Source organism: Peromyscus leucopus, chromosome 5 (assembly GCF_004664715.2).
Source record: "Peromyscus leucopus breed LL Stock chromosome 5, UCI_PerLeu_2.1, whole genome shotgun sequence".
Classification (NCBI taxonomy): Eukaryota; Metazoa; Chordata; class Mammalia; order Rodentia; family Cricetidae; genus Peromyscus; species Peromyscus leucopus.
The window spans coordinates 80,914,061-80,940,953 of NC_051067.1; the positions used below are offsets into that span (position 1 = coordinate 80,914,061).

General features: G+C 44.8%; 1 long non-coding RNA gene across 1 annotated transcript; it reads left to right on the forward strand.

The window, feature by feature from the left end:
- Positions 1–23,918: 23,918 nt before the first annotated feature.
- On the forward strand, positions 23,919–26,455 carry LOC119087959. The gene is made up of 3 exons (XR_005091506.1): positions 23,919–24,060; positions 25,420–25,553; positions 26,255–26,455. It is a non-coding gene; the product is annotated as an uncharacterized LOC119087959 (long non-coding RNA).
- The last annotated feature ends 438 nt before the right edge of the window (positions 26,456–26,893 follow it).

Consider the following 26,893-nt stretch of genomic DNA (forward strand, 5'->3'; position numbering starts at 1 on the left):
ATTCTGACACGTCGTGATTTCTCACTGTAGTTCTAAGATGACACTCTCTCAAAGGCAGCGCTGGGAGTGGTGTTTGTTGACTATTTTTGTATCTTCTTTATTGGGGCATCCGAACTTCTTTTCAGGGTGTGGTGGCTCATGCTCTTAATCCCAGCACTCAGGAGTCAGAGGCAGGAGGATCTCTGTGAGGACAGCCTGGTCTACATAATGGGTACCATGATAACCAGGGACAAATAGTGAGACTCTGCCTCAAAAATAAACAAACAAATAAACAAATCTGGCTATACTGATAAAGTCACATTTTCCATCTTCCTGGTATTTAGTTCCACGTGTTCATCATAAAGTTAAGATATAAACCTTTCGGGTGGAATACATGCTCCAATGTCCCTCCCAGTTGGAGCTGTCTTTGTGTTCTCTTAACAGTATGCCTGGAAGAGCAAAACATTTTAGTTGTATGGTTTATCAACTTCTCCTCGTTTCCACTTTGTATGGCTTTTAGAAATACACGTGTGGATCTAAATCTCAAAGACTTCTTCCTAAGAACTTTATAGTTTCAGATTTTACATTTATTTTCATATTTGCACTAATTTTTATAGATGATGTGAAGTAAAGGTTAATGTTCTTTTATTTTTTTCAAAGTAAAATTGTATTGATTCAACATTATTCATTCAAAAGACTTGCTTTATTACATTGGGTGGCCTTAAAACTCCTGATGAAAATCTCTTGGTTTTGTGCATGTGAATGCATATATTTCTGACATATCTAGTCTTCATTAATCTCTGTGTTTATATATTTACCAATAACAAACTTTTTTATGATAGTAAGTCTTGATATCAGGCAAAGTAACTCATCCAAATCATCTTTTCTTTCTTAATTTAATTTTTTTTGTTTTTGTAGCTGCAAGAGGATTTATTTTAACATTATTTTTAAAGCCAGTATACAATGTAACAGATTTCATTATAGTGTTTTCATATATACATGTCATTACATTTTGTTCTGGGTGCTTGCTTTCACACACATTTTAGAATTAGAATATCACATTCTGTTTTTAAAAATTATATTGGGGGGTCTGATGAGTTATTTTGAATTTATAGATCAACACAGAGGAATCATCACCTTAGTGACTGAATTTTCTGATCCATGAATATAGGCTATCTTTCCACTGAGCTAATTACCCTGTTACCCTGGTGATATCAACTGTCTTTAGAGTAGGGACGTCAGATATCTTTTGCTAGACTTATACCTAGTTACCTTGAATGATGGATGGTAGTGGACAGTGAATGACTTCCAGAAAAGTCATATCAGAAATTAATGGAGATAGTACTGGTCCAAGGACACTGTCCAGTTGAAGAAGCACAGTCTTCTCAACCCTAGTGGTGGCAGCAAGCACCTCCATGGAGACCTTGCTTAGGAACGTGGTGGCAGGTATGAATGCCATCTTGGAGCCACTAGGAGCTGGCGGTGTGTAGAGTGAAAATTTTAAAATATTTATTTATTTATTTTTATGTACAAATGTTCTGTATGCCTGCATTACAGAAGAGGGCATCAGACCTCATTACAGATGGTTGTGAGCTGCCATGTGGTTGGTGAGAATTTAACTCAGGACCTCTGGAAGAGCAGCCAGTGCTCTTAACCTCTGAGCTATCTCTCCAGTCCCGAGTGAGGGGATTCTTGAGTGAAAACCAAGGTTAACAACATCAAATACTGCTGCTTTCTAAATCAGCCCCCAAGGAATTGGAACCCAGGGACCAATCAAGTGGTTTCTAAAACACCTCTTCTGCCAAGAAGCCCTCTATGTCGAAGGTGGTCCCTTCCCTTAGTGACTACTGATGATACAACTTGTATGGAGTGTTTCTATGTTTGAGTCAAGAGCTCCCAAGAACAGTAAAGCTAAACAGGCCACCCTCTTCAATTACCAGCTGGGAATCTGATGCCTCAGTTGATGTATAAAAACCAATTTTCAATCTAGGACTATATGTATATATGAATGCAGGTATTAATATTTGTATTCTTAAATAATGAAATATGCATGCTATACATTTATGTGGATTATATATGTACAAATATCCATATGTTTATTCTCTTTACTTTAAGTATATACCAATGTACATAGCCTTAGATTAATGCATATTATGCTACTATGCAAATGCTTGGATCATATATATGTATATAAACACAAACATATATACATATATACACTAATGTGTTAATACACATAATGACATACATCTTAAGACAGACCTGTATATATGCCATATCAGGTCATATCAAGATGAAGCCGAGGCAGTTTCACGTTTCGAAAGGAAGGTAAAATTGAGAAGGCAAACCTTGGTGAGGGAAAGTGAACAGCTATGCATTCAGCATCTACTATATGCCAGGCTCTGTGCTAACTATGACCTTGAATATCCAAGCATTAACATGGGTTGTAGGCAGACATTAGCATTCCTCCTTAACCGGCCAGATAACAGAGTTGCTCCCATGAGGTCCAGTGATCATTAGATCTGTAGATACCAAATCTATGTGTCGTTCCCTCTGCCCTGCTGATGGTGCGCTTTGCTGTTCACAGCATGGAGCATCACCACAGCCTACAATCTCTTTTGCCCAATATCACACCTCAAGAAAATCTTTATTTTATTCACCCACATGGAAAAGATGCAAATGAGTAGCATACCTACATTTATAGCTCATTACTTCCTAGTTAGAGCAAGCCATTAAACTGTGTACTCACATTTATGAGGCTCCAATTTGAATTTTTATGTATCCCAGTTAAATGGAGAGCATTTTCCTAATTTTGTGAGACTATGGCACTCATCATCAAGATCTTTCACAGGAAGCCAATGTTGGGGAGAAGACTCCTGGCCTTCATTATTTTGATTCTCTGCCTCTAGCACCTACGCACCACAGGTGGTAGTAGTGGGCAGCTGATAGGAAGCGCAGTCACAAATGGGTTGCAAAGAGTTGTCAGACCTGCCCATGACAGTAGAGACATCTCCAGCTCTGCATGTGTCACTCCCAAGGGAATGATTACAAGTAAGTTCTTGATGTTTGTCAGTTGAATACAGTGGGGATATTGACCTCTCCTGTTACACACATAATCTCAAACCAAAGGTGAATCACCTTAGAGATAGCCAGGAACCAATGGTCGAGGCAGCTAGAAGCTAGGTAGAAGCCTCTCACATAGACTGCGATGCCTTAAGAAATTGTTACCCTCTCTCCTACACTGAGATTTGGCTCTACCACAAATACCTCCTTAAAATATTAAAATATTTGTGTGTGTAAGCTTGTTGGCCTTCTCTGAGGTTTTTTTCTTTTTTCTTTTTTTTTTTTTGAAATCAATCTTTTCTTATCTTTATTTTACTAGAAAAGAACTGTTGTGTTTTTGGTCATCTTTCTGCAAGGATGAGAACAGTTTAAGGCCAAAGAGACCCTATCTCCAGTTTCCAGTTTAATAAGGAAGAGGCTTATTCTGTGGAAGGGGAAGCCAGAATCAAGTCTCTTGGCCTTTGTATTATAGTGTCTCACATGGTGAGCAGCTAGTCTGCTCAGGATTAGGATGTAAGTGTGTGTATGTGTGTGTGTGTGTGTGTGTGTGTGTGTGTGTGTGTGTGTGCGTGTGCGTGTGTGTGCGCGCGCGTGTGTCTCTGTCTTTGTCTGTGTGTCTGTATGTGCCTATGTGTCTGTGTAGCTCAGGCTGGCTTCCGGCCTCAAAATCATGATCCTCCTGCCTTTGCCTCTCAAGCGATTGGAATAAAGACATGCTCTACCACATTCATCACAAAAAGTCATCTCCAAAGCTTGTTTCAGTTCTGGTCACTGGAGTCACTGGTCTAGACATCATGCTGTTACTGAAATTATTTATCAAAACAGATAATCAAATTATGATAAGTGAGGTTAGAAATTAGGCATTTAAGCTGGGCGGTGGTGGCGCACGCCTTTAATCCCAGCACTCGGGAGGCAGAGGCAGGCGGATCTCTGTGAGTTCGAGGCCAGCCTGGACTACCAAGTGAGTCCCAGGAAAGACACAAAGCTACACATAGAAACCCTGTCTCAAAAAACCAAAAAAAAAAAAAAAAAAAAAAAAAAAAGAAATTAGGCATTTAAGACTCTCCAATCACTTTGCCTCTATTTTAGCTTTTGCCAAGGTGTTCCTGGGGCCAGCCTAGTGTTTGCTCGGCATCTTTTCCATACTATGTACTGTTTTTTGATTCCAGACAATCCATCAGGAGACTCCAGTCGAAGGCAGTCCTGTGGTCCCTGTGCAGCTAAGGAAACAGTCCCAGGTTCTAGTCAAGAATGAAAATACCCAGGGCACTACAAGCATTCCCCGGAAAGGAAGTCTCAGAGTTGCTTCTGTTATTTGCCAATAAGAGATCAAAAATTTATTTGATGCTGGTTTCTGTAAGAATTTTGGTTCTTTGATTATTTGCTCTAAAGTCAGCAAGGGAGTTTGAGGAGACTGAGGCACTGGCGAGGGCAGGACTGGAAAGTAGGCAACAGGAAAGTTTAGTGTGCTTAGGAGAGTAGATGTCCAACACGACAAACTTTGTCTACATAGGAGGCAGTCCCTGACTGTAAACAGCACTCTATTGTCCCCAACTCTTTCACACCAGGTACCCTGCAGTACAGCACAGGACCCTCATGCGTTCCTGTCTAGTCTTTATGGCCTAGAACCAAGCTCCTTGTCTCTCCCTTCCTCCTGTTTCAGGATCTTTGAGTGAAATGCTCTTCGTAGTTCATTTAGTCCATTCGTTTTACAGTTTACATTCTCTTTCTCTTCATTGAACCCATTAGATTCACTCTCTCCAGTGTCTCACAGTTTCTTGAGAAATCTTACTTGCAGCACTCCCCTCCTAGTCTGCCTTAGATCCCATCTTGGTGCTGACCATTCACACCACCCTCTACCCTTAATGCAAAGCACTTATCACGTATGCACTTTCTCATGTGATTATTTGATGAATATATCTTTCTTACTTACACAATGACCTGCTGAGGCCACACTCTGGGGACGCCTGGTTTAAAATTGCATTGCCTCAGCCTACCACAGAGCCTGGCACACACAACAGTGCTCAGCAAATACCTGTTGGATAAAGTTGTGCATGGCCCTAAGAGACGGTCGTGATGACAGGCACCCTTTACAAATCAGCTGGTGAATCTCACCATAAAACCATAGCTAGAAAGTGATAAAATTTACCCCCAAATCACCAGCTATCATAACCAGAGTCTGGACTTCCCCATAGTCCCAGATCAGCTGCTGTGAGCTCGGTCTCTCATTTCCTCCAGTGACTTAAAGCCAGAGCATGCTTTGTGTTTTAATTTCCTCTTCTGAAAGCCAGTACTATAACAAAATAGCAAGGACCAGCCCACACTCTCCAGCCTGTTCTTCGAAGCCTGGCTAACAGACACGGGGAGATTATTAACACAATAAACCATAATTCTGCAAATTTGTACTCAGGGACTTTTTATTGCCTGGTTGGGGACTATTTAATCTATGGCTTGACTCCTTGGTTACTGGGTTACTTGGTTACTAAGTAACCAGGTAATTGACACATGAACCAAGAGGTTTACAAAGATGTTGTGTCCAGTATTAGATTTTATGAACTTAGTAAAAACTCCAGTTACATATTTAGAATTTTAATGAAGTTTATGGCATTTTAATAATCACATTCCATATCATAACCAATTTCCTAACAGCTTTGAGTTTCCTTGTAATACTGGCTCTGAGAATGTTTTTTGAAATTTTTGCCTTTATTGATAATTTTTAAAAGCTCCCCAGCACCATATAAATGACTCTAAAATTAAAATAGCTGAGAACGTTTGCATGGAGCACATGCTTATCCTACGTCTCCTTCTCTTGCTAAATTTGTATCTGTGATATGGTGGAAGAGGTTTTAAGCTCAACATTCAGAGATCTGTGTTGGATCCTGGCTTCACCACTGCTGTGTGACCCAGTGATGCCATGTAATCTCTGAGCCTCCATTTCCTACTAAGAAGCTATAATCATTTCTTAATTTGGAGGGCAGAGTTATGAATTAAATTAAATGCTATATGAAGGTGTTTCATACCCCATAAAATACCACATATATGTCTTATTATTAGTAGACGCCTTCTCCTTCTGCTGTTCTTATTGGTGGATTTGCACATTTTTGTCTTTGATTCTGCTTGTACTCTAGTCCCAATAACAGCCTTGTAACCACGTTACTGTAAATTGCAATCTCTTAAAATAAGATTTTGTTCAAGCACTGCCTTCCAAACTCTAACTCAAGGCTAAGTAGGAGGGAAGTGCCCGTCTCGTTGGGTTTCTTTTGGCTTCACTGTGTATAGACCTAGCATGGGCTCCTGGCTTCAGGCTTTTACAGCTTCACTACTTTCAGACCCAGCAAGGGTTCATGGTTTGGACTTCATTGTGGGCAGACCCAACCTGGGTTCATGACTTACCATCACCTTGCTGATCATCCTTAGGCCGCCCAGGCATCGGGACATGGATCTGCTCTCCTGGACTAGGCAGAGAAGTGGCAGACAGCCACTGTACGAGTGCCATGGTACCTTTGCTGAGATGGATCCTCTCTGGCAGTTGCTGCTCTGAGTTACAATTCTCTGGCATCACAGTCCTCCCTTGTTCCATTTCTTGTATTTTCGGAGACACACAGATACTGTTGTGGAGAACAGAGGAAGCCCACAGTGAGGGTGTAAGGAGTAGATGAAGTCCTGAGTGAATATGTATAATTGGCAAGGACCCTAATGCTTCAGACCCACGGAAAAGTCTTCCTCTGGTCGCTGTGCAAATGCTGACAAAGTGTACAGAAAGTGGGAGCAGACACTTTCTTCCTCCTCAGATGTTTATAGTCTGTGACTGCCCCTGCAGGGACCTCCCCCCAAGACTAGCGAACCCCTCTTCCTGGGCTCTTCACAGTAAAGACGCCGAGGCCATGGGTTGTTGGGTGGTGTAGTAGGTGCTGCCCCTTCAGAGCATGCAGGGGCCATCCGGTGTCAGTGTTTTTGTACACGCCTATGCATGTCTATCTTTTCTGCATTCTTTTATTGCTCCGATCAGGTCAGGTTTCTAGGACCCAGCCTTGCAGGACACAGTGATCTGTCACCAAAAATCAAAGAACAGGAGACATGGGGAGTGGAAGATGTTGGTTCAACCTAAGCCTCTGTTTAGAGTTTTCACTGGGATAAGAAGGCACTTGGGAGGCAGAGCCAAGTGGATCTCTGTGAGTTCGAGGCTCACCTGGACTACCAAGTGAGTTCCAGGAAAAGGCACAAAGCTACACAGAGAAACCCTGTCTCGAAAAACCAAAAAAAAAAAAAAAAGAAGGCTAAAGTTGTATGATGTGGCCCTTTGGTGGCACAGTAAATCCAGTCCTTTCAGGGGTGAGCAGCCACCTTTCAGGCTCTGTACATGGCTTAGATGGTGTCTTACAAGATGCTTGACTGGCAGAGAAACTGCCTCATGTTGGGATTCCCCAAGACTTACAGAGGCTGTCATCTACATGTTCACTGTTCATTTTTTTTTTTTTTTTTTTTTTTTTTTTTTTTTTTTTATAATTTTACCCTCTTTTAACCCTAAAAGATGGTATTCTGATCTCTGTGAGAAAGTAGAGGTTCCGATGAAGTGGCAAGACTGAGTTTGTACAGCCTGGTGTGAGCGGGTCCTGGGCTCCTCCATTCTTCTTCCTACTGCATTATGCTGTTCACCAGTCCTGTTAATATTAGTTCAGTCTCCTATCTTCCAGATCAACCCCTCTCCATAGCCACACACCCAGAGTCCCATTAACATGAGGCCTAAATAAGAACTGTAGGTGCATTTCTTTCTTTTCTAAATCTAATTGAAACAATCTCCCTGGCTGCTACTTAGTGTGTGACATGCCCCAGTCATCGGTCCCCAGCCCACTCTCAGAGGACAAAGAAGTCTCATAAAATAAAGCATACTTTTTTTTTTTTTTCAATTCCAATTCCACCATCGTACGGATGTCTCCTGGTCCCTGCTGCCGCGGCCAGGTCCTGCTGTCATCTCCTGTCCCTACTACTTGTAAGCTGTCCTCTCCAGGGGAAGTTCAGCAAAGAGAAAAGTCAAGAGATGGATTCTGTGACACAGGCTTCACAGTTCTAATAGCAATGACATTGCTGGTGGCGCGGGAAGTCAGAACGGTCTGACTTAGCCACTTGGACTCTTAGAACTGATTAAAAAATGACTGCAGTGCTGTGTGCAGGAAGAATGGGCGCCCTTTAACGCGGCTTTTATGCCAAGCATCTCATTTGCTTTCTGCCTCCTCCTCTAATGGCTATATGTTATTAATACCTTTAGAAAACTCACTGTATTACAGGAATGAAAAGCAGAGGAAAGAATGAGGTGCCCTTCACTCACCCTGGCACTTTGTGAAGACTAATGCCCACTCCTGTGTGCTCAGCCTCTCCCGGAGAAATGTAAGGACCCCAGGATTCCAGTTACACAGCTTCCTCAAGGCTGGAGGAGAGCGGAGGCAATCCAGGCCCTAGCCCAAGTGAAAGGTGTGATACCTTGAACTGACCCAGCTCTCAGGAGCCATCCCTCAGGCCATTGGGGTCATCAGGGAGCTAAACACAGAAATACAGAAATGGAGTGCATTGATGATTTCTCATTGTCACCATAGGCCTGGCCCACTTGTGAGGCTCCAAGGGCACTGAAGATAGAGACATTCTAAAATGGGTTTATAATGATCACATATTTTTTTTTTTTATTTTTTTACTATTTACAAGAATGCCTTTAAGACAGAGAGACCACACAAATGTGATCCATTTAGATTATGAATTGATAAGAGAACTGCAGTTTATAAAAATTACCATGGAAGCCAAGCATGACGGCATGTGACTGTAATCCGAGCACTTAGAGAGGTGACACAAAGGGATAGTGAGTGTGAAGTGATGCTAGTTCAGACTAACAGTGAGTTCAAGGTTTGCCTGGCCTGTAGTGAGACCCTGTCTCAAAAAAGAAAAGGAAATGAGTGAGAACAGGGAGTGTTTTCAAGGCTTTATAGACAACATGGCCCATGATGTGACAGAGGCACACTGTAGTAACAAACCGAGAAAATGCTCATCTACACTACCTTATCATAGTGCATCTCCTGACTGCAGATAGAAAGATGAGAACTGTCTATGACGGGAAATCATACAGAACGAAGGTTCTCTGTCTCCACGATGGCAAGTCAATTGCAAGAAGGTCACACTTGAATGGCTTGGATGAAGTTCTCTTTCTGCTAAACTTCTTGGGGCACCCCTTCAATGTTTTGAGGACATACACAAGATCTAATAGTCTCCAAATTAGTGTATGCTTGCCCAAGCTGCAGTCTGATGAGCAACTTCACATGCTTGTTGACAGGGTCATAGTTACAGAGCAATGGGAAAACCCAACATCCAATGAGGAGTGTGGTACTGAGGCCTTCATACAGTGCTTCATGGGATTTGATCGTTGTGTTAATTGAAAGATCACTGTAGGGTTCTCAACCTGGAGTTAAATCTCCCCTTGTTGGTTGAGGCATCAGATAATTGAAGTGAAGACCAGATACTTTTGTCTTCTCAAAGATAGACATAGCTTAATAAACGACACACTTGGTAGCTGAGGTCAGTTCTTTTTTCTAAGGAGCTGAAGACTGAGGGTCTCCTATAGAGAATTTTTGGGTCCACACAATGTTCAGAGCTTTGATTATTTAAGGAATTAAACTGTATTCAAATTATCTTAAATAAACACAAGAAACCTATGACCTCATTTAATAAGAAGGTAAGAATATAGGCTCTGATCATCACAGCACAGGCCCAACTTCAGCTCTGTCCTCAGTGCTGGTCTTGGGTCTAGCCTCTTCTCGGGATCAGCATGAGTCTCTTGTATGTATATGTACTTCGTAAGCATGGGTTCTGACTGTGTTTACTCCCCACTAGGTATGTTAGGATGTTAGCTCAGTGAATAGAATGGAATGTACACCGTCTTATCCTGCAACACAGAATGGGTACCCAGCTGTCTGTTATAAAGGATGTGGGGTCTTGGTGCCTGTGTAGCATCTTTTCATCTGCTTTCCCTTGACCCATAGATAGTGAACTTAAGGACCAGATACCAGTATGTGTATGGCCATGCTGTTTGATATGCCATGAATAATAAAGTCCTTTGCTTATGATCCGGGAGTCTTGCATCTTGTGGTAGCATTCATGCAAATGGTGTCAGTATAATTTGTACAGATGGGATAAAATCCCAGATCTTCCATAATACATGTGTAACCCTGTTTTTCCAATTGGATTTTGGTATGGGAAGACATACTATATCTGTCAGTAGAAAAAGGTGACAGGCCTACTTGTTTAAGGTCTTTAGGAGAAGGAGGGAGCCACTCTTTTAATTGTAAATATCAGCTCTAACCTTTATTCACATTAGATCAACATAGTCTGGAGCCTAACCCTTGAACAAAGCATTTCCTAAGGGGAATTGCAGGTGGTCCTTGCTTAAGCATGACTCCTGATCTGATTACTGACAGCCAGGATGAAGCTGGCCCTCAGGAAGTTCATAGGGTGAGTGCGAACTGGAAGGACACACAGCTAAAGCCTGGGTCTTCAGGGTATGAGAAAGGGGTAGTGGATATTGTGGGGGCAGCGAGCATCTCTGAAGTGGTGAAAGAGCCTCCCATTTGAAGGAGGCTCACCCCAACCCTTTTGTTCTTAGGAAACCTGTGAGTGCATGCCCTCTCTCCCAACACAACATGGGGCCCTATCCATTGTGCTTCCCAGATGCTCGTATTTCAAGCCACAGTTATGAGTTTAGGCATTAAGGGATCTGGTTCAGATCATAAATGCTATACAAATCAACCCATATGGATTAAGTGCTGCCACAGTCTATAACTGCTAAACGAGGGTCATGATTTCAGTCTGGTTAATAGACTGTAATACACTCAATGGTTTTATGAAACCCAAGTCTTAGCCATTCATCGTAATGTGAAATTTTATATGGTCTCGTAGAAAACCAGCAAGTCACATACAATTCTGCTTTCTGCTCATAGGGGGAAGGTGGAGTGCAAACTGGAGGCTGACTTGGGTGGTCATGCTCCTGGAGACAGGGCTGTGCTGGCCTTTCATGGAACCCAGTTGTGTCATACAGTGTCTCAGCAACCCCAGGACGGGATACCATGCTTCACTACTCTGAGGACTACTGGATACTGGGCTCATGTTTCTTCGTTTTGCTCCCAATAATGACTACAGTGTACTAGGTTCATAATCTTCCTGTCTCCATGTTGGTCTTTGGGGAGAGAAAATCTAGATCCAGCACACAGTGCCTCACCTTACAGATTGGTCAGTTGATTCAAAAGGTATTATTCTCCCCATCAGGTTGGACTTGAGCTTGAAGAAGAATCTAGAAGAATCCCAGTTATTCTGCCTCCTCCCCGTGGGACACTAGGAATATTCCTTCTATTGTTTGAAACTGTCCTCTCCTTGTCTCTAAAGAGGTAGTTGTGGGTACACCCAAGGTACTGTGACTAGAGAAGGCAATATATGTGAAAGAAAAGCATCACCCAAACCAATGTCTAGGTCTGGCAGGGCCCCCACAAATGCTAGTTTCTATTTCATCAGTCCTTGTGAGTGTGCCAGCAGGCATGATAGTTTCATAGCCAAAACCTATGTGCTGTCTTTTAAAAGTGTAAATGCTCAAGAATACAGACTCATCCCCTCAAAAAGTAATAGTTCCAGATTACTGTACCCCATGCCGAAAGACTTGTTCTGCTTTGGAGTCTGGAGAGTCTTCTCATTTTAACAGTACCTGGGCCAAGGAAGTACTAGATGCAGTGGGCAGAATGCCTGCTTCCCTGGGACCAGGGCAAAAGGGACCTGTAGATGCAATCAAATTTGCCTCTCTTGGCTAAAAGGCTCAGACTAACACTATGAGTCTTTTAATCAGATTCTTTTTTCCAGCTGTGGTTAGGAGGTGGTGGGAATATAGGAGAAAGTCAAAAGCTGTTTTGAAGATGAAGAGAAGGAGCTGTGAGCCAAGGGATATGGTCAGCTACTAGAAACTGAAAAGGCAGGGACTTAAAATTTCCCCCAGAACTGACAGAAGGGAACACAGCCCTTGGGGAAATGTAATTTTATACCCACAGAAACTTTTTAACCTCAGCAAAATATAGGAATGCATTTTCAATGATGTAAGCCGCTAATTTCGTGACTGTTTGTTACAGGAGCAGGGGAAAGTCAACACCACTCAAGACAGGCACTATGCTGCACACTTAGTTTGTGTATCTGATGCCGTCCTCATCAAACACTGGGAGGAGGCAGAATAACTGGGATGCTTCTAGATTCTATCCAGACAGATCCAGCTTCATGGTGTGCCCCATGGTCTTCAGTCAGTGCCAAAGCTTGGGTCTAATTCCAACTTGTTCCATGTTTTTTGTTTGTTTGTTTGTTTGTTTGTTTGTTTTTCCATTGTGGGGGTCCCCTCCTAAAACTCAGGAGTTAGAATAAATGCAGCATAAAATTGAAGAATTTCCATCACAAAACTGTGAAGTTCCCTCAGCACTATTGGGCATCCCATGAAAGCAGCGTATGCTGGTTTTCCCTGTCCACAGCATCCAGTTTCCCTGGCTGTTTTTTCATGAGCCTTACCGTGGCTCGGCTGGATTTCCTCTAGTTATTGCTGGCTACTTCTCTTAATGGGATATTTTCAGCAGAGAGACTGTCACCTCAAGTGGGGCCACAGCCAGGAATGGTGCTTAGAGCTGTGGTTCTGGGCATCTGCCCCCAGACCTGCAGGAACCATCTCTTGGCTCTTGCTGCTAGATCATTTAATAACCTCTGCAAATCTCTAAAATCCTCAGGCATTCCTGGGCAGGGTTTTCATTTGCTTTTGTATTTATGGTCTAGCTTATGTTGAGTTGCTGTTTTTACCTCTCCTTTCTTTACTCTATTCCCCTGGATGGCGTGGTACCCACTTCTCAACTGTCCAACACCCTCTCCTCACGTCTTATATCTCACCTTTGCAGAGAAGGATCACACGGACTCTGGTCTATTTAATGGGAAGGTAGCACGGCTGGATTTTTCTGTCTTCACTCTGCACCCACTCCTCTCCTCTTTCCTTCCCTGCTTTCCCTCACTCTCGTTCTCCCTCTTCTCTCCCTCCCTCCCTTCCCCTCTGATGCTGAATTCAAACTGTTTAGGAGAGCACCTTTTCAAATCCCCCACCTGTGCACACCACCTGCCGTTGCACATCACAATGCTGTTTCTTAGGGTAGGCATGGTGGTGTGCTGGACAGAGCTCAGCTGGGCAAGCAGGAGATGCTAGTTCCACACTGGCTGCCTGCAGCATTAATAGTAAGTGTCCAAACAGTCGCAGAAGATGGAAAGGGAACCAGAGATATCATCACCCCAAATCCCAAACTTAACATGAAGATTGAAAGCTTAGAAGGGAGAGCGGCAGCAGGAGCCGACATGGGGGTTATACAGGGTTCCCTGCTCCTCACCAAAGGTTCTCCCACTCATGTGTGGTTACACAAACCCCCGTGGCCATGTGGCCAGGCTTTCCACGCTTCATGCCTTCATCTCTTTAGACACTTGAAGTTTTGACACGTGCCTTTCCCATCTGCGGGTTTTCCCGGATTATGGCTTTTTCAGGAACCGTTGGCCAAATACGCAAGCAAGACCCAAGTGGGGTTTTGCATATCCTGAGTGAGTGGAGTGTTCCAAAATGTTTGTTTTGTAAAATGGAGACTCTGTTCTACTTCGTGTAGACTTCCTTGCCCATCAATCATTTTTTTTCCTGAGAAGACAGTTATGAGAGGAGTGTGACTTGGTCCTACACAGAGGTGATTAAGTCCTGAACCTCTAAACTTCACTGGGGGGGAGGTTGTCATGGCAACATGCTTCTTTAATGACTAACTCATTTTTTATTTTAAGGCCACTTTGTCCTTGATGCCCCTGGTGGGTGATGGTGGGCAGCTGGGCTAAAGTGAGGACAGGCAGAAGGGCTTCAGAATGGTGAGGGAGGGGAAGGAAAGGGGAGCAGAGGACCAAGAGGCAGAGGAGAGCTTAGAAGTGTGGACAATAGTGGACAAAGACTAATTCAGGAAAGAGAGAAATAATGGAGGAAAAGAAGCGCATAAAAGCTATCAGAACAAGGAAATAATTTCAGGACAAGGGAGCAAGTAGGGGCCAGGGCTGCATGGAAGAAAGGCCAGTTTTAAGATAGGAAGTCTGGACTTTGGGGGTTTGCTTGTCTACTGAATTTGCATTGCTACACACACACACAAAAAAAAAAAAAATAAAAAAAAAAAATAAAAACCCTGTGTGCACTTATTAGGAAGTGTCAGTGTTTGTGACCTTTCTCACCGGAAGCTACTTACTGGAGAAAAGATTGATTTGATTATCATGGTGGAGAAAATGTAATTCCCTGTGAAAGGAAAGGTGACATAGCTCAGGACAGTGGGGACATCGAGGGAGAGACTTCCTACATTGGTGGATCGGGAAACAGAGAGCTGGACCACGGCTGGAAATGGGATATCCTTGACTCACCTCTGGTGGCTTACCCTGGACAACCAGGCCCAGCCCAGTGTTCCAAAGTTCCTCCATACCCTCAAACAGTGCTACCAGCTGGAGGCCGAGGGTTTAAATACGTGAGCCTAGAGAAGTCATTTCTCTTTCAAATGGTGACATTCTACCCCTGGCCCACAAAGGCTCAAGGTCATCTCCTAGCACAAAATGTATCCAGTCCATCCTCCAGCGTCCTCACAGTCTATAGAGCCCCAGCACTGCGCAAAGTCTGAAGTCTCCACTTCTGGAGTGGCTGGGCTTCGAGCCTGTGCACTTAGGGAACACCACAGGAGAGACAGATGTCAGGGTCAGGGAGGACCTGGGAGAAGCAACGTCTTCCGGATATAACAGGACCACTGCGCTCAAAACTCACACCAGCTGTGCTTGCCTTTCCAGAGCCTGCGCTAAATCCAATCAGTCAATATTCCTTGCATGGAAAAAGCAGAGGCTCATGAGTCCCCACCCTCAGCTTAGAGCTATTGACAATTGATAATTGCTGGTTCAGAGAAAGTCAGTTTTCTTTAAGGGTATTCTCCTTAGTAGGTAGACCGTTATCCAGAAAATGGCTTCATACCCATGTATATGGGTAGCCCTATTAGACTTAGGGAGTTATAAACACAACAATACCAAGAGACCACGAAGTTGGGAGGAGGCTGAGGAGTGGGGGTGGATCTAGAAGTTACGTTAAAGGAAGGAGTTAGGGTGAAAATGATCAAAATACATTTGATGCATGAAATTCTCGAAGAATTAGTAAAACCATTACACACACACACATACACACACACACACACACACACACACACACACACACACACACAGCCTCTTCTAAACATAGTAGACCTTTAGCCGTGAGGCCCTGTGAAATGAGATAGACAAGCAAAATACACCCAATATACAATGGCATAAACATTCTCATGCCCAAAGGGAGACCCTGGGGAAGAGGAAGGACAGACCAGACCAAGTGTCTTAGTGAGGGTTTCTATTGCTGTGAAAAGACACCATGACCATCACAACTTTTACAAAGGAAAACATTTAACAAGGTGGCAGCTTACAGCTCAGAGGTTCAGTTCATTATTATCATGGTAGGGGCATGGTGGCATGCAGGCGGACATGGTACTGGGTACATCTTGATCAGAAGGCAATAGGACGTGGACTGTGACACTGAGCTTAAGCAAACGAGACCTCAAAGCCCGTCCCCACAGCGATGTGCTTCCTTCTACAAGGGCATACTTACTTCAATAAGGCCACATCTCCCAACAGTGTCACTCCCTGGGAGTTTTGGGGTGCCAGTTATATTCAAGCTACCACACCAAAGAAAGACGAAAATCCACAGGGCAAACACTCAGCACCACAACTTCACGTCTAGCGCCCGAAGCTTGTGGTAGCTTTGTGTGGATTCCCAGTGTTCCAGTTATCTCACTCCGTCGTTCTGCGGCCCACATCCTCAGCACACACCCACTAGCCTCCTCCGTCCAACAGCCTGGGGTCCCCATTGCAGCTTACACTTCACTGTCACAGCTTCCCAGGTTAGCCCCTCGAGGCATCTCTTCATGAAATGGCCGGGCCTTGGTGCCTCCTCGATCCCCCGCCCGGAAACTTGGTGCAAACCCCCATCAATTTGAGATTCTCGCATTCTGCATGATTTCAAGACCGGCATCATGTGGATGATGCCGAATTCTGATATCTGCTGGAGCTTCAGCCTAGTCTCCCTGAACCATCAAACACAGCCTCTGTCTGAATGTTTTCGAACGTGTTGCATCATAACATTCTGGAGCTGTCAGTGAGTGGGGGAGGGGCTTGTCCGTCATGCCCACGCATGTCTTGTTCCATTTCGAGGTACGTGGTTTCTCTTCCATGGTGTTTATCTCTCTAACAACTGCCCATGCTGTTGCTAGCCACCTTGTCTGCCAATTTTAAGTAAACTCATTTTCCTGCTAATTGCATGCAATTTTATACCTTTCCGATATACTTTTGATTAGAATCCCCACTTGGAACTTGGCCAACAGCAGAGAGCAGCAACCATGGCACAGCCTGGATGCCAGGCCGTCTCGAAATTTTCTTCACCAAACAGCTTAATCAATTACTTTTGAATTGAGCACCATTCATGTTTTCAGGATACAGGCCAGAAGTAGTCAGACACTTTGACGAAACGTAACAAGAATGGCCTCTAGTCCGATTTCTGAGGGACTCCTTGTTTTTAGCTGAAATGCCATGGGTCTGACTTTCATGATCTGTATTTCCATCATCATTCTGACCTTCTGAACTCCCAGCACAAATGGCCCATTTGACCCCGTGCAGGGCTTTGACCCCAGCTTTCTAGGCTTCTCCAGTCTACAGCTTCATATTCTCCCACATTCCTCCCACAAATCAGTTCAAAAGTCCACAAGCCCCACAGTCGTGTTTATCACAGCATAAACACCATTTCTCGGTTAATTTCCTGAATTAGTTACTCTGCTCACTGCATAATACTCGGGACACCTGACTGAAGAAAGGATGTATTTTGGCTCACAGAAAATGTGAATAGAGCTGTCCATTGTGGAGAGTGCGTGGTGGAGTTCATGGCAGCCACAGTGTTGTTCCCAAAACCCTCCAAGCTGTAGCAGGCTGAGAAACAGACAGTGGAGGTCAACTGGTAATCCTCCAGGTCCCGGGTCTTCCAACCTCGTGCCCAACCAATGCAAAGAGTAGCATCAGGTGAGTGTCAAGTGTTCACACTCTAGCTCATGGAGGACACATGGCATCTGCAATACGACACATTAAATCTTTACCCGTGATTATTTCTGGGCCTAGAGATATGAGGTACCACACTCTCTCCTGATGCTTGGCAGAGGCAGTGAGTGCCCACTCAGTCGAGTGATCATAATAGGAAAGAACTGACACTCTACAGTGTGCTGAGTGTTGAGTCCTCCTGTGCCGTGGGCTAAGCACTGTCAATGCTTTCCAGACTGTCACGGTTGCCCACTTCTGATGGGTTTGTTGAGAGGTAGGAACATCTCCACACACTACCCAGTGCCTACCCTCAGCATACCATCTCTGCTTCATTTCAGAGGCCATTGTACCATATCTAGGGTGGCAAGGAATTGGAGACAATGTTGGGACAGGACAGATACATTGGAGGTGGGGACTCTTCCCAAACAAATTGGATGACCTCCTCATACTGCCTCTGAGACAAAGGGAGCTGCCTTGTGGCTGCCCAGGATGACATTCAAAAAAGTTTATATCGTTTTTAAAAACAATGCCAATAATCACAAAATCCTCTAGAAAAAAAAGGGAAAAGCTGATGCAATGCAGGCACACACCCAGCATGCTGCACTCATACTGCTCTTCTCTTCGTCTTACCAAGTCCTGCTTAGCAGGGGTCTGGGGCTCCCCTCTGTCTCCTCCAAATGAAGCTCCTTTCGGCCTCAGCCTTTCCTGGGAGCCCTCCACACCAGAGGCTCCATTTCCTACCAAGCACACGGTCTCTCTTAGCTTCTTGAAGTCATCCTCACCACCTTTGTCTAAGCCCAGATGTACCCACAGACGATTAGAATCTAATAGATTACTGTCCAGAGGTTAGTGACCAAGGAACACGGACAGGTCTAGAAGGACATGGAAGAACAGGATGGCACAGTTGGTCTGAAGTACTTTTGTTCTATCTAAGGTACGGTGAGAGGACCACAAGAGTCACAAAGGCTAACTAAGGTTTTTATAAAAAAAAAAAAAAAAATCGGTGTTTTTGGAGGGTTTTGTTCAATAAGCATCCTTACCCTGGGAGCTTTCTCCTCTGTGAGTCTTAGCCCTTAAGGTCAAAGGACCCAGGAGAAAGAAACTGAGAAGCAGGGTACTGGGCAGTGAGGATGAGGAACAAACTTCAGTAGATGGAACCTGATTTCTGAAACCATGGTGGAGCCATCACTGGCTCCTCAGCGTTTATACAACCTTTCCAGAAGGAGATGTGCAAAGAAGCTGGGTGGCTTCCTGAACACATCTCTTCATGGAACTTCTTAACCTGAATCCCAGAGAGGAGCCTCTCAGAAGTCAGGGGTATTCAAACTCCCCAGCACGGACTGATTCTTATGACCTTTATCCTCACACTAGCCATGCATGCTGCATGCACTGGGACAGAAGGAGCGTTATGCTACGGGGAAATGCTCTCAGTGGTTTGTAGTTCACAGGCACAAGTGTGCCCAGGAGCTGGAGAAAGCAGAGTGTGGCCCTCAGGCATGCCAGAGACGGTGCTGTCAGAGGTCAGAGGTCGGGAGAGTTAGCACTAGGAAGGTGACTACACATTGAACTCCATTTTCACCTCAGAGGGTGCATTCTCCACCTTACAAAGATGTTACAAAAATTAAATGAGACTGTTTTGCGCATAACCACAGTTCAGTGCATACTAGTCAGCCTTGGGGTGGACCTTGAGTATCCATTTGACAAATATTCATAAGCACCCACTCTAGGGTATGAGAGAGCAGAGGCTGGGTATCTCTACCCCAACAGGCTTCTAGCCACTTCGGAGTTTGTGTATCACACTCGCTTCCCAAATTTACTTGGAGGGGCCAGCCTCCAAGTCAAATCAAATTATTTTTCCTCTCATTTTCTTTTCCCTCTTCCATCCCTCCCTCATTCCTCCCTTCATACTCCTTCCTTTTCTTCTTTATATCTCCTTCATGCCATCTATATCCAGCACAGACAAAACCTAACAGCCATCTGGTCCAATCTAAAAGCCACAAGGATTTGAAGGGCAGATCCTGCCCTCTCAGCCCTGGGCATTTGTTGAGCACCTGCTGTCTGTGGCCCCACTATGGACAGGGCTTGCACCATCTTTGATTCTGGAAGAGGAGTGGGAACAGAGAGGGCTGTACAGTCAGGAGGCAGGGGACTTCTCTTTAAGAACCAGCTATCTGTACAGTTTTCAAATTGGAAATCACCATGAAGGGCTTTGAGCATTCCCAAGTGGCAGCTGCAGAATATTAAGTTGGTTGTGGTGACGTTTATTGTCCCAGGTACACAAGAAGCCTAGGCAAGAGGGTTGCTTAAATGCATGAGTTCAAGAGCAGATTTGACAACATGGCAATATGGCACAGAGGGACCCATCCCTGTCCAAAAAAAAAAAAAAAATCCAAAAAATGATTTTGATCAACACAACGGCAAGTTTGGCTAGACTATGGCAAGTCACCTAGCGTCAGGAATATCAGGAATAGTGGCCTATGTCTGTAATTTCAGGGCTCAAGAGCCTGAGGCAGGATGTACGCTGATTTAGAAGCCAGCTTGGTCTACATAGGGAGTACCATGCATGAACTACAAGAGTGAGAAAACCTTGTCTTAAAGGGAAAAAAAAAAGTACATCTGCTCTTTCCTGAAGACCTGAGTCCCAAGCCCACTAACTTTAAACAACAACAACAACAACAAAACCTGTAAAGCTATGAGGCATAGTGAAACCCACCCCCACCCCTCCACCGCCACCCCCCCAAAAAGATTTGATTCTAAAATCCTGTCCTTGGAGAATTCCTCAGAATAGTACACCTGGGGCCACACTCTGAGAGCTGCTGATCAGGCCAAAGACCCTTGACTAGGCGGGAAAGCTGTGACTGAGCAAGGCCGTGCTGCCTGTGTGAACTTGCGCCACTGCTTACCTACTTAGTCCTCTGCTTGGCCTTGGACTTAACGCTCAAGTCTGAGGTCCACACTCATTCCACTCCTCGATCGCCTTTTCTTGCCATGATCCTTTCAGCCTCAGCCCTGAGGATGAACTTCTCAGAACAGTAATTTTGAAGTAGAGTGGACTGAGGGCCACTGGGAAGCCCACCCTTTAAATCCATCCACCCAACTCCTGGATGGAGGTTCCGTGTTATTCTTCTCCATTTCGTGTAGACTTTACCTGCACAGAAGCAGACTGCACCGCGGCCTTTCCCAGCCTATGGCAGTTCTGAGAATCGTTGGTCAGGGGATTTCTGCTCCATAATACTGAGGGGATGGAAAGGCAGGAAAACTAGGGCCCATTGGACGTGGCAGGGGCTTTAAAAACAGAAAGATTTGTTTAGAAGAGAAGCCACTTCTGGGAATTTAGTCTACTGAGATATTTGCAGAGATACCAGAGTGAGGGTTGTTTCTGCTTAACAGTTACATGTTAAGCAAAAAAGTCAAACATGGCTGAAATGCTCATTTAATGAAATACTTTGTAGGTTTAAGGAGGTTGAAGGTGCTGTTTGTCCTGTCTGGGAAGGTCTCCAGGATCCACTATTGAGTTACAGCCAACTTCAGAGCTTGTATGTGTGTGTGCACGCGCGCGTCTATACACACAGTAACACGGTATTTGCTTCCGTGCATGTCAGAGTTAGGAGGTTGCAAAGAAACAGTTGTGAAACCAGGACCGGTCTGCGGGAGGCGGAAGTCTCACCCTGCGGTCTGGGTGCCTTGTAAAAGGTGCCCCATCGCTTTTAAAGGGTGCCCCATCATAGGGGAGAGGCCCCTTGCCAGTTCCAAGCATAGCTTCTGCTGGGCTGCAGAAGGATAAACAGGATTCTCCCTTCCCCACTCCCCAGGGTCGGGTGTTGGGGAGGGCCCTTTCACTGGGTACATTTTTGGAAACTCTCAAAATGCATATTTGAACAGCCGTGGAGAGTGAGGCTGGGCCCGGGGAGTGAGGGCCGGGCTCCCATTGCATCGCCCAGTTATTTCAGCTGTCCCGCGGGTCCAGCATGCTCCACTAAGCGTGGCGACAATTTGGCCGGAATAAAAAGCAGCAGATTCAAGAACTCATGAGGGTGGGGGTTGGGGGGAAGGATGAAAAAGTAAGCTTTGGAGAACGATTTTCTTCCTACACTGTAAAAACTCGAACGGTTGTGGGGTTGGGGGTGGGCAGCGGGACCAAACAACACCTTTGTCTCAAGCCATCCAGGCTTCAAGTGAGCCTTTCTGGGCTGCATGAACTATTGAGGCGTTTTCAGCCTTACATTCTGGCTTTCGGAGCTCATAATATCCGAATGAAAAGAACTGGAGGTTTAATTTAGAATTCGGACAAAAAGCCCAGACACATGCGCCTCTCGGAGAATGTTTGGCTGGGGGCTGGGACACGCAGAGAGTGACAGCACATGTCACTGGCCAAGGCATGAAGGCTGTTTTGGAACTTTGATTGAGGGGATTCGTTCTGATTTTAACAAGTTTGCCAAAAAGACCTTCAGCTGGGCTGCATATGAGGCTCTGCTATTTTTAATATAAATGTAATGTTTTTAAATCCACCGGAGGTGTCCTGAACCAGATTTGGTCGTAAGCAGCTGTGCCGAAATTGTAAAATCTCACCCTGGTGTCTGGTTTAACATCTGGTAAGTCACAGAGACCAGTTTCAACTCTCCAATAGTAATTAAATGTTTTCTTTAAAAGAAAAAAAAAGCAGCCCAATCATATATGGCTGAATGCATTATTAGCAGAGTATTTTGATTCACAACAAGCAAGGGCAGGAAGAATCCAGTGAGAATTTTATAGGTAGTTGGGTACTTTTAGTTACTTTTTCTAAAGGTGTTGATCAAAATAAGTACATGTTACAAGGCAAAGCATCTTGGGATGGAGTGGGCATGGAGGAGCATTGAGAGACCGTAATTGCTACTGAGGAGAATTACCTCTTCTTTGATGTCAAGCCCTGGCTTTCTTTTTTGTTTCAGAAAAGAAGAAACTTCAAAAGCCATAATTTCAAGACATTTAGTAGTCACTAATATAGGTAGTAACTTTAACTGTTCTTCAGTGTTGAGAGAGGAAAGTTTCAGGGTGAGAATGGGCTGGAAAGAGGGAGGGAGAATTCAAACATTTCTATATTTTCTTCCATCTCACATTTAAATTTTGAATAAGTGACACTAAGCGCTGCTTTAAACAGAACCTGAAGGTGGACGCTGCAGGGCTCACATGTCTCAGAGGAAGCAGTTCAGGCACTGTATTTGAAACATGATTCTGTTTTGTGTTTCTCTAAATCTCTTAATGGGATATGTTGAATGACTGGGTTATCCTAATGGCTTAATTATTCTGGAATCACCACTGGCCACAAAAAAAAAAAAAAAAAAAAAAAAAAAAAAAAAAAAAAAAAAAAAAAAAACCAAACCTGCTAGATCTTATCAACCCACCTTTCTTCCCCTGCTACCATGCCAGCAAGGTGGGACTAGTAATTTATGAAATACAAATTTGAGTTTGTTGATGGTTATTTAGTTACTCCTTCCTTCGGTAGTCCTGCCTGGGCTGGGACTTGCTGTGTAACACAGACCAGGATAGTCTCAAACTCACAAGAGTTCTTCCTGCTTCTGCCTCCTGAATGCTGGGACTCTGTGGATTATTTGACAGTAACCTTTTTCCTTTTATCAATTCTTGCTGAAGTATAATAAACATAAAGGCAAAAGGGCGTGGACAATAACTGTCTGGAGCTTGAATAATGTTTTGAAGTTGGCTTCTTCTACTCCTTTTGAGACTATAACCCAGTGATTGTTAATGGCTTTACTGAGTTGTGTAAAGATTGGCACAATCAACTTTCAGAGCCTAATGACTTTCTGGTTATATGCTCTACAAATAAAGGAACGGGTGGATTCCAAGAAGACTTCTGAAACAGAGTAAGTTCAGGGCCCAGCCTCAGTTGTCACACTGACTGTCTTAGTCCTTCGTGGAAGAATTGAAGACTGTGGAGGTTGCTTGCATTCCATCAAAAGCCTTGAGAACATTGTTGACCTCGACCTCTATCTCTCTATGGTTCACCTCACTTTCCTTCTGGGGTGAAAAGGAAAGCTGAGGGACCTAGGCAAACAGGAAGACGCTCAGGCCAGTGTGAGTTCAGAAAGCGTGGATCTCAGAAGTCTAGCTCATGACACAAATGATAGAAGCGTACTCACTCTGAAACCAGTGAGAATGGACATCTGAATGAAGCAGATGTCTCAAGATTATCTAAGATTCAGAAAGCCCTGCTTATGGGGGTGGGGGATGGTGGTGACATGCCTGAGAAGAGCAGTTGTCCCCAAGGAAGGAGGGAGCTTTGTTGTTGTTTTTGAAATAGGGTCTCACTTGGAATCTGAGGCTGACTAAAATTCACTATGTAGCCCAAGCTAGCTTGGACCTCACCGTGATCTTCCTGACTGCAAGGTTACAGGGTCGTTAGTGATGGATTTGTCTTGCCTACTGTTGTCTTTTCTAGACCATGTTACTGCTGCTTTTCACCAAGTGGGGTGGCAGAGGCGTACAGCTTCCGGGATCTGTTCCCAGAATGAAGAACATACAGAGATGGAAAGGAAGCCGGGATGATGTGATGGGCTGCTTTGAGCTCTAATGTGCTTCTGCTCACTTGCCTTTGCTGGGAGAGCATGGGTGCTGAATCATGCTGAATCATGCTGAATCGGCTAAATGGTATTTGTCAACTATGATTTCAGGCTATTCTGAGAGCCAGATGCACCCCGGAGTGGTTTTCACTTTTGACATGTGGACCACTGCCATCTTCCTAAAGATGGACCTCAGAGCACGAGGTAGTGAGAAAGCACCAAAAGGAGATCTGACCCTGGCAGAAGTCCTTGTCCAGGTTATGTGGTGAGTCACTCATCCTTATCGGTCACTTAGCTTGAGAAAGAATCCGATGAAAATACCCTTGTTGTGCATGGGTGCGTGGAACGTGCAAGGCAGACATTGTCAAGAGCTCTGGGTGTGTAAGAGCTCTGCTAGGTACAAGGGTAGTTCCTCCCTGCCTCTCTGGGCTCTGAATTCAATTTCAATTCATTTTATTTTATGTGTACGGGTATTTTGCTCGCGGGTATGTTTGTGCATCCCATGTGAGTCTGGTGCTTTCAGAGGCCAGAGGAGGGCACCAAATTCTCTGGAACTCGAGTTAGCAGTTGTGAGCTGCCATGTGCTGGGAAACAAACTTGGGAAGAGCAGCCAGTGCTCTTTACCAATGAGCCACCTCTCCAGCCCCTCTCGGGGTCTTTCAACTCATCTAGGGTGCTGGATTTTACCGAGACATTCTAAGACCTCTCCAGCAATTCCTCCCTGGGCTACTGGAAACTGTAAAGCCATCTGTCACTCAGAGAGGAAGACTCATCCGGAGTCCAGGCAGGCAGCTTACAAGGTCTGCTTCATGATTCTAGGATATGCTTCCCATACCACAGCTCTGACAAAGACTCAGAGGCAAAGCAGCTCTCCTATCAGGAGAGGACTCGGTGCTTCCAGCCCAGGTTCCTCTCTGGGCTCTATTTAGAGCCAGCTGTCCTTTGAACCAGGCAAAGAAGGCAGTTGTTGCCGAGTGGTCCTTGAGCACTCTTTGTCTTTCTCTCTGATGCCAAACATTAACTGCTAGCTACAACAGGACCACCTGCAATGTGTTAGTCATTAAAAAGGTCACGTCACTAAACATTTTAAACTGTGAATAGCTTCAGATTAAATTAGGTGTAAAAAAAGTCATTTCCTCTCTGTGATAAACTCAGACACCTGCAGTAGGGCTCAAGTTTACCAGGGACATAAAGGGCCTCTCCCACTCACAGACCATTTGGAGATTAAAAAAAAGGGGGGGAGCAGTTTGTCGGCTATCTGTCTTCATCTGGCAATAGGACTCCTGGGCTTGAGAGCTGTGGGCACAGCTACTTGGGATGTTGTGACTGGTTAGATGAGAATTAAAACTGTCATTTGTGTTTACTTCGCTGAGCAGTCTGTAACTTCTTGGGAGGGATCTAAGAATTCTCTTGTTTTCATTTCCCATGTTTTCTCTCATTTTGATCTGTTACAGCATTCAGCATGCTATCAGCCCCCTGGATTGCTTGTGGCACCCATCCTGCACAGAGGGAGGGCACCTGGAGGCTGGGATTGGTTGGCATAGGTTGACCAGCTATGGACTGGGTACTAGGTAAGCCGGGTGTCGGCTTACAACTCTCAGTTTTCTCATCTCTCCCACTCCAGGCAACCTCAGAAAGCAAAGAAGTATTAGCAGCGCCACTGGATAGCGGAGAACCTCAGGCATTGAGCCTCGGAGCTGCTGATCTCATTGCTCCTGAGTGGAAATCTGGAAACCTCCTGTGAGCCCCAGTGTCCAGGTCTCCAGCCTCTCCGGCCTGACCTCACGCTTCCCCTCCTCCTTCCCCGCTTCTCTTCCCTCTTTCCAGCCAGCATAACCACTTTCTATTATTTCATGGCCCACCAAACCTGCTCTCTGCATCAAAGGCCCTCCTCACAGGTGGGTGACATGCTACTCCTGAAGGGATGTTCTGTATGGCAAATGTGTTGCTCTGATTGGTTAGTAAATAAAACACTGATTGGCCAGTAGTCAGGCAGGAAGTATAGGTGGGACAAGGAGGAGAAGAATTCTGGGAAGTGGAAGGCTGAGTCAGAGTCACTGCCAGCCGCCGCCATGACAAGCAGCATGTGAAGATGCCAGTAAGCCATGAGCCACGTGGCAAGGTATAGATTTATGGAAATGGATTAATTTAAGCTATAAGAACAGTTACCAAGAAGCCTGCCACGGCCATACAGTTTGTAAGCAATGTAAGTCTCTGTGTTTACTTGGTTGGGTCTGAGTGGCTGTGGGACTGGCGGGTGACAGAGATTTGTCCTGACTGTGGGCAAGGCAGGAAAACTCTAGCTACAGGAGTCAACTCAAGCAGCATTACAGCAGTAGCCTGCCTCTTTCTCATGTTCTGTGGTGCGCACCCTCGCCCTCTGTCTGACATATTGTTCCCGGTAGCCTTCGAACTTGCTTGCTCTCTAGATGCCTTGCTCATTGTCTGTTCTTCCCTAGGTTCAACACTTCTTTGGGGGAACTTCATCTTGATCTCTGCTGTACCCACAGTGCCCCCTGGGTGTCTTGTCTAAAGTTGGTACCTACTGAATGAAAGAATAAATGAACCAGTGTGCTATAGAGTTGAGTTCAGCCCGAGCGGCTCCATGTTGGGGAAACTTTTTGTAGTCTAACAACAAATGCTGTCACATGAGATACTGATACCAGGTATGTAGCAAGGATCACACCTGCTTTATAAGATGTCTGTTGAATTCTAAACATGACTGTAAACACTCTGGAGGTATGCTCAAACCGGCCACTTCCACACCCAGTTCTCACACATGGTAGTATGTCCACCGCAGTCCTCACCTCTCCCTGTTGTCGCTAATATGCAGGTGAGTCTCCATTCATAGACTGCAGGTTGCTCTGAGGACCTCACAGCACAGTGTGCCTGCCTATAAATGATCAGCCTTTCATTAAGTGTGATTAAACACTTGACCGTTGTAGCCTTTTGATTTAGAGAGACTAGTTTCTCCTCTCTCTCTCTGTCTCTCTCTGTCTCTGTCTCTGTCTGTCTGTCTCTCTCTCTCTCTCTCTCTCTCTCTCTCTCTCTCTCTCTCTCGTATGTGATACATATGTAAGTGCTGTAGGCTCACAGTG